General features: G+C 37.7%; 1 non-coding gene across 1 annotated transcript; it reads right to left on the bottom strand.

The window, feature by feature from the left end:
- Positions 1-8,119: 8,119 nt before the first annotated feature.
- LOC132534097 (U1 spliceosomal RNA) lies at positions 8,120-8,283 on the bottom strand. The gene has a single exon (XR_009545785.1). It is a non-coding gene; the product is annotated as a U1 spliceosomal RNA (small nuclear RNA).
- Positions 8,284-8,748: the final 465 nt, after the last annotated feature.

The raw sequence follows: 8,748 nt of genomic DNA, 5'->3' as shown, positions 1-8,748 counted from the left end.
CACTCTGAGTCAGATTTCTTCCCCAAAATAATTCACAAATTCAGAAAGGCAAAGAAGAAGGAAGAAGTGTATGACAAGATAAAAAAAAAAAGAGGCAAGAGAGAGAAAAGGGAAAAGATAAGAAAAAGAGCTGTAATTAAAGAGCAGTGAAAGGAAATTCCTAATTGTGTTTCAGTGAATTCAAAAAAGCACACTGTTTGTTGGTGTGGGGGCTGGGGGTTATGACTTTGGAAGCTGTAGGATTAAGGAAGAAAGGATGACAATAATGAGGAAAAGAAAAAAAATAAAGAAAGAGAGAGAGAGAAAAAAGAAAAAGATAAGAAAAAAAACAATCAAAAGGGCAGTGAAAGGAAAGCGTTTTTTTATGTATTTATTTTTAATTATTTAATTAGCTATGTGGGTTGAGGTGGGGGGGTTGGCTACTTAAAAAGAAAAAAGGCCAGAGGTTTCAGAAGGGTATAGACTTAGAATTAATGATACTCCCTGGTGGGACAGGAATTTGGTAAAGAAAAGGAGCTCCTAGCAGGGGATCCTGCTAGGAGCTGGTCCCCAGGTACTGGTTATGGGGGAGGGGGAAGTATGCTTAGAAATTAAAAGGAAGAAAAAAATTTGTTTCCCCTTTTTTCCTACTCTAATTCATAACACAAATTAAGTTATAGTCACCTCCTTGGTGTTACCGCTAGGACCCCTTATTGGCTGGCCTACTAAAGGCATAAAATCCTACCGTTTCCAGGAGATGTGTTCAGAGCTCAGCCACTAGCAGCTTCTCAGTCCACCATCTTCTGGGAACCTCAGTCTAATATTTCTTTACTTATTAGGATGATTATAATAATTTCCTCCTTTTTCACACACTCCGTAATTGCAGGTCATCCCAGGGCTCTCTGCCTCCCTGGCCACTGTTCTCCCTGGCAGCAGAAACTGGAGTGACCTCTGGGGGTCATAAGGGGGCCCTGGCAATGACTGTAGAGTGTGAGGAGAGGAAACACACAACCAGCTCTAGTAGCCTCATGGATGACTCATTTATTGGGGGATACAAGCTGATAGATATACCCAAAAGGTTTGAGAGAGGTTAAGATATTCATTAAGCTATACACACAATGAAGAGTTAAATCTTGACCTGTCAAGTGTTTGATCTTAGCTGGGAAGTTACCATACAAGATCTAGTCATGAGCTCACAAAGCACAGGTAGGCCTTTTTTTCTTAAGGGTGAATTACAAGCACCTCCAGGCAGTGGGGGAGGGGAAGGGAGCAGTAGAAGACAGCCAGGATATTTGCAGTGGGTTTCAGTTAGGCCATACACAGTAATTCATGGCTCTTGTTCAAAGGGAATGGGGGAGCATGTACAGGAAGGTACCCCATCTGGAAAAGTCCATCCATTATAAGTTCACAAGGTCAGGAGCACCAGCCTACAGCCCCTCAGGGAGGGTGCTCAGGGTCAACCCACTCAGACTCTAATGGAAATAATGGCTTGGATTTCCCAAACAGTGGGACTTTTCCCTACAGGTAATTATAATTTTGTGTTTTGGCATTTCTGATGCCTTATGAGGTGTCTGGATTATGCTATCTTGCCTTATTAGGGATTAAAATAAAACTCAGTATTTTTAAATAGAGAGGGAAACTCTGCCATTGATTTGTATTTTTATGTTTCATTTACAAGAGAGACAGAGAGAGAGAGAGATGAGAGATGAGAGAGATGGATGAAAGGAATGAGAGAGATAAATAGCAGAACACTTGTTCAGGTCTGACTTATAGTGGTGCTAGAAATTAAAACGGACCCTCAGAACCTCAGGCATGAGTTTTAACATAATCATTATGCATCTCAACAGCCTCTGATCTTATTTAAAGATGACTTTTGCCACACTGGTATCATCCATTGAAAATATAATACTAGAGATAATTTCAGAAGACACTTAAAAGTTATGTAGTATGTTTAATATAAGAAGAGACTGTGATTTACTGGTTAAGACAGAGGCAAACCCCAAGCATCTATGGGTCATCTCTGAACCAACAGACTAAATCATTCAACCAACCAAGAGTTTGGTTAGCACAGTGTTTACGTTAAAATTATTATTTTTTTTTATTTCATTCTTTGATTTTTCTCAAACAACATTTCTAACTTTTTTGGAAAAAACTTGGCAAAATACACTTAAATTTTTGTATGGCAAAAATCAGTTGTTATGGTTGAGAATAGCCACACATCTTAGTACAGGACATGCCTTCCCACTTGACACAATAGCTACCATAATTTACTTTCTTCCTTACACTCAGACAGAATGTCAATTACTATTTGTCATTTTGCCCATGACCCTTTTTACTTCCTTTATGTCGCTTCTCAGAGCTTCTAGGCATATGAGTTTACAATCCCAGGCTAATACTATTATACCACCTATCAATGAATCTGGAAAGAAAAGAGAGTCTCCTCAAACTTAAAATAATGTGTAGTATCATGTGAATGTAACACCACATAGTTTATGCATTCATGAATTCATTCACTTACTCTATTATTTATTCTCTCAATAATGAAAACTCACTGTACATATAGCATTGTGCTGGTTGTAGGACACTGAAGTAAATAAGATGAGTATTGTTCTTAACTAAAGAGAATCATCATAAACTTGATAAATCACAGAAAGAACAACATAGAATATAGGCTGGAATGAAATAACATCAGAGAAAATAAAGGTCTTGAAAAGAAAAAAAAAGACAAATCATCCAAATGTATAAAAGATAGTCAAATTACAATCCTGTGCATGAACTATTTCAATGAAAAACAGCACAATAAAATAAATACTGATATATATATATATATATATATATATATATATATATATATCTCAGATACATAATTGTACTAATAGGAAAAGTAGCATTTACTAGAGAGGAAAAAGTAGCATTTACTAACTACTTTTTAGCCACACATCTTGAAACTTGGATATAAAAAAGGGATCTCATATTCTTGCCCTATTTTATTTCTCCTTGTGGTTCTATTATCATCAAGGGACACTCATATTTATCTATCTTAATAGTATATTTCATTGTTTTCTATTGGACTAGAGATAAATTGATTTGTAAAGACAAAAATAAACAAACAAAGAAACTATAGAGCAAAAATACCCCTGTGTCTGTGAACATGTAAAGGCTAAGTACTACTATCCTTCATGTCAATAAACTTACCATATATTCACATATTATTTGGTAAACACTAAACTAATGCTATAATAGGCATCATTTCTTTTTTATTTATCTTAACAGCAACTGTATGAGGCTTACTGTATTCATGCTTTAGAAATGAATCTATGGAAATTTTTTTAAAAATCCCAAATTTATATATTAAATGGCAAAGTCAGTACAAATTGTGTACTTATTTTTTAAATTTTATTTATTTATTTAAAAAAGGAGACATTAACAAAACCTTAGGATAGGAGGGGTACAACTCCACACAGTTCCCACCGCCAGATCTCCATATCCCATCCCCTCTCCTGATATCATCCCTCTGGGAGTATTGACCCAAGGTCACTGTGGGTTGCAGAAGGTGGGAAGTCTGGTTTCTGTAATTGCTTCCTCACTGAACATGGGTGTTGACTGTTTGATCCATACTTCCTGTCTGCCTCTCTCTTTCCCTACTGGGGAAGCAGAGCTCCAGGATACATTGGTGGGGTCGTCTGTCCAGGGAAGTCTGGTAGGCATCATGCTGGCATTTGGAACCTGGTGGCCTATCCAGCAGTTGTTGTGGGAGCTCATGCCAGCAGCTGCCTCCAAGTCACCATCTTACCTCCGCTCCCTGTGTACTTATAAAATATAAACATAAAGCATCTCACTAGAATTTTCCATGCCCTCGATGGATCTTCCTTCAAGATACTTCAGGAGACCTCAGTTAGCTTCATAGCTAATGGTTTCATTTTAGGTAGCTTTATCTCTGAAAACATGTTGACCTAGGAAGTAAACATGTATTTTTATATGTAAGAAAACCCTGTCACATTGCTAGTGACAGACTTAGTATCTTTTCATTAACAACTGTTGTTAGTTCTTGACTTCATGAGTTTAAACCAATCCTGAATAGTACGTATCAAGTTTTGGAGGTTACAAAATTTTAAAATATTGGAATTATCTTGAATTTGATAAGTGAGTTGAACTACTTACACAAAAATAAACTGACTTTTAAAGGATGTATCTTAGGTCTCCATGTAAATTGGCTAGCTTCTGCATCTGCTTGATTTTGATAGGCTTTTCCTAATATATTTTTTTTGGTACAGTGAGCAAATATAGGGCTTTTTATAAACCAGTTGTTGTTCAACATGGTAAATGACAGAATAGAAATGTCATATTATCTCACTTTTAGGTGGAATTTAAGACTTAAACTGGGTTTGATATATTACAAAAGACTCTGGGTAAGAAAGGAAGAGAGAAAGCGGGAAGGAGGCATGGAGATCATGGTGCTTGATGGTGGAAAAGGACCTAAGTTGGAGGTGGGAGTATTTTGCAGACACCTATCATGGTGAGATGAGGAGGCATGGAGATCATGGTGCTTGATGGTGGAAAAGGACCTAAGTTGGAGGTGGGAGTATTTTGCAGACACCTATCATGGTGAGATGAGAAACTTTACCCATGTGTCAACAACTGCACTCTAAACCATTAACGTTCTAGTAAAATGATGAAAAGTGAGAGGGAAGGCGTGGGGCAGAGGGAGAGAATGAGGTGAAGAGGAGAAAAGGAAGAGGAAGAAATAAGGACAGAAAGGGCAAACAGTGTGAATTTTGAATGGAGTGTGTATAGTGTATTACATCAAACAAAGGACTCTGTTGAGAGGACCGGTAGGGTGGGAGTGAAGAAGGCTTTGGAATCCTGGTGCATGATGGTGGAAAAGAGGCTAAGTTGGGGGGTTTTCATATCTCTCATGGGGAGGTCAGAAATTCTACTCATGTGCAACAACTGGACTATAAACCATTAGTATCCCAGTAAAATGACTTGGAAAAAAAAAAAGAAGATATAACCAAAAATTAAACTCTTATTAGTTTACACACTCACACTTGTTTTTTAATTTTTTTAATTATCTTTATTTATTTATTTATTGAATAGGGACTGTCAGAAATCAAGAGGGAAGGGAGGGGTAGAGAGGGTGAGAGACACCTGCAGCACTGCTTCACTACTTATGAAGCTTTCCCCCTGCAGGTGGGGCCTGGGGGTTTGAAACTGGGTCCTTGCACATTATAACATGCTCTCAACCAGATGTACCACCACCCAGCCCCCACACTCACACTTCCAAGAAGGAATTTACTAGTCTTATCTCACTTAGAAGTACATAGGACCATTCAGAAACTGAAATAAAATAAATTCTGATCAAATCCTAAATGAATTTACAAGCTGAGTCTCACACAGAGCCTTCCAGTAAGGTCAGGCTCATTTAACAATTTCTTTCTGACATTGTAAGACTTGATGCAGAAGCTGAGTCATGTTTATCTAAAACGTTTCCCTAATGAATTTAAACTCTTACGATGGTATAATTTTAAGTGCCAAGACTAGTACTGATTAGATTAGCAATAGAAAAGTAGGAGCCTGGAAGCGCCCAGTGCAAACAACACAATGAGGAAGGGTTTGAGTCCCCACTCCCCACCAGCAGGGGGAATGCTTCATGAGCTCATGAGCAGGAGAAGCAGGTCTTCAGGTATCTTTCTGTCCCTCTGTATCTCCCGTCCTCTCACAACTTCTCTCTGTCCTTTCAAATAAAAATAGAAAGAAACAGAAGAGGGATTCAGGCGGTAGCGCAGTGGGTTAAACGCAGGTGGTGCAAGGACCAGCAGAAGGATCCCGGTTTGAACCCCCCAGCCCCCACCTGCAGGGGAGTCGCTTCACGTATGGTGAAGCAGGTCTGCAAGTGTCTATCTTCTCTCCCCCTCTCTGTCTTCCCCTCCTCTCTCCATTTCTCTCTGTCCTATCCAACAACAACGACATGAATAATAACTACAACAAAACAACAAGGACAACAAAAGGGAATAAATAAATAAATTTTAAAAAAAAGAAAGAAAGAGAAGAGAAGAGAAAAAGGGATCACCAGGAGAGGTGGATTTCTAGTGCAGGCACTGAGCCTAAGTGATAAACCTGGGTGAAAAAAAAAAAAAAGAAAAGAAAAAAGTGCTCCAGCTCATTCAAGATATTTCCTTTTATTATTCATTTTTTAGATAGAGACCGGAAAAACAGTGAGTCAGAGAGAGAGAGAGTGAAAGAGACTTCAACACTGAAGCTCTGAGTTCATTTTGTGGTAGCCAGTGTCAAACCTGAGTAATCCATGTGGCAAAGCGACTCAGTATTCATATGAGCTGTTTCACCAAACAACAACATAGTTTCTGATTTCCTTCTGAGTCCTTCTTTCAGTCATGATTGATAATTCCTTTTAATTTAATTTCCTCATAATCAGGAATTTCCAATTTTATGTGATATTACTTTATATAGTTATACCATTGTTGTCAGAAAGATAATTAATATGATTTCAATCTTTTTTTTTAGATTGTTGAACAGTTTATATATTCTACAATGGATTCAGTACTTTAGAATTACATGAAAAGTATGTTGCTAATGAGTATTCCATATGTCAGGCAGGTCCTTTTGGCCTATCCTATTGCTTTATTATCTGGAGCATTTATCCATTATGAAAATAGGACATTACAGTTCTCTATTATGTAATCCTATTTGTTCATTGAATTGGTTTAAGATTTGTTTTATGTATTGACCTGTTCCATATTGAGGACACATACAATTATAATTGTATCCTCCTGATGAATTGTCCCATTATCATGAAACAGTGAGCTTCTATATCTTTCAACAGTTTTACACTTGAAGACATTTTTAATAACAGCAGTAGAAATTGCCCCACTCTCTGAAAGGAGGCTGGGTCAACATACTCTGCCACTTGAAGAAGTCACATCCTGAAAGGAGTGCAGCCTAGAATGTTCCTAGTTATGACCATGGAATTTGAGTTCAGACCAATAGGGATGCAGAGGTTATACAAGCTCCTGTGCTAAATATAAATAGACATGGGCCCTAGGTCAGATCAATGGGGTTTACAGTTAACAATATTTACGTATCTTTCCCATATTTGGGAGCTGCTCTCTACTCTGATCAAGCTTTCGAATCCTATTCCCAACTCTGCCACCATCTTCCAAGACAATACTTTCAGTCCGCCTGTATGTTAGCTGTTGGGCTCAGGAAAAATTAATAAAGTTATAGATCCCATGGAATATAACCCCAAAAGACTTCCTAGTTTCTTCAAATATGAAGAAAATCTCATCTACTATATTCTTACCTTTAAATTCCTGATTCTTAAAAGAATCTGTACTATTTTGTATGAAAATAGTACCCAACTAGAAACAGACTATAAATTTTGTAGATAAGAATGAGTATTTTCCTTTGTGCAAATTAAATGGCCTTTTTATCAAGATTGTGCACAGAAATAAGGTTTTATTAAATCTTGCTGTGAAAGCTTGACCTGAGTAGATTCAAAACGAGATAGCGATAAAAAGAAGAGAGAACTACTATTGTTATTATGGAATGAAGGGTTTTTATAGCATAACTAAGAGGTTACATAAACATTAGAAACTGTATAAGTAAGGCTCCAAAAGAAGCAGGTGGGGAATCAGTTAATGTTTCCTAAACAGACTGCCTTGAACACACTTGGTTACCTCTATAGTTGTTTGGGTAGGTTGCAAAAAAGAACAAGTTGAGATGTCAGTGGATAAATATTTTCTTTTTGTCTCATATTGTGCCTGGTATTGATGAAGGTAAACAGAGCTATAGTTGAAATGAAGTGCTACACTTATAGTAAAAGGCAGTGAGAATTTTCTGGAGTCCATCAAAAACCTATTTGCCTACCTCTCATCTCTTACAATACACCTAATTACGTCTTAAGTTTATGTTTCTCTTCTATTTTGCACAAATACCACCCACATTTACCATTTGTACAACTATTTTGAAATTAGTAAGGGTCAGTCAGAAAAAAAATATTTCCACCTTAAGACACATGAACACAAAGCAAACCACCAAAACAAACAAAAAACTCTTCATTTGACCTCTAGTTCCCTCTTCCTTCTCCTCTTCCTCCTCCTCCTCCTCCTCCTTTTTTCTCCCCCAGGGGAGAGTGTGAATGCAGTCCCCCACTACCACAAATTATGCAGTCAAATTTCCCACATTTGGGGAAATCAGAGAGGTCAGCACATCCTGAGTGCAGTGGATAAGCCTCACCCTGGGAAAACTACCTTTGTGATCATGGTATCTCCCCTGCCAGGTAAGTATCTTCTCTTCCTCCTTTTCCTCCTCCTTCTCCTTCTCATCCTCTTCTTCGTTTCCTCCTCCTCTCCCTTTCCCTCTCCCTCTTCTTCTTCCTTCTGGTTCCTTTCAAAATGTCCTTTTTATTGGGGTTGGACAGTAGCTCACCAAGTAGGGTACAGACATTACTATGCACAAGGACTCAGAGTCAAGCCCTTAGACCCTACCTGTAGTGGAAAATTTCCAGAAGTGGTGAAATAGTACTGCAGGTGCCTCTCTCAATCCCTCTCATAATTCCCTCTCCCTTTCAATTTTTTCTTCCTTCCTTCCTTCTTTCCTTTCTTTCTTTCATTCTTTACTTCTTTCTTTCTGTTGTTCTTTCTTTCTTTTGTTCTTTCTTTTGTTCTTTCTTTCTTTTGTTCTTTCTTTTGTTCTTTCTTTCTTTTGTTCTTTTTTTCTTTCTTTCTTTCTTTCCTCTATCTTTTTAAATTA

This window comes from Erinaceus europaeus, chromosome 17, assembly GCF_950295315.1.
Source record: "Erinaceus europaeus chromosome 17, mEriEur2.1, whole genome shotgun sequence".
NCBI classification, from domain to species: domain Eukaryota; kingdom Metazoa; phylum Chordata; class Mammalia; order Eulipotyphla; family Erinaceidae; genus Erinaceus; species Erinaceus europaeus.
This window is presented reverse-complemented; position numbering and strand designations above follow the sequence as displayed.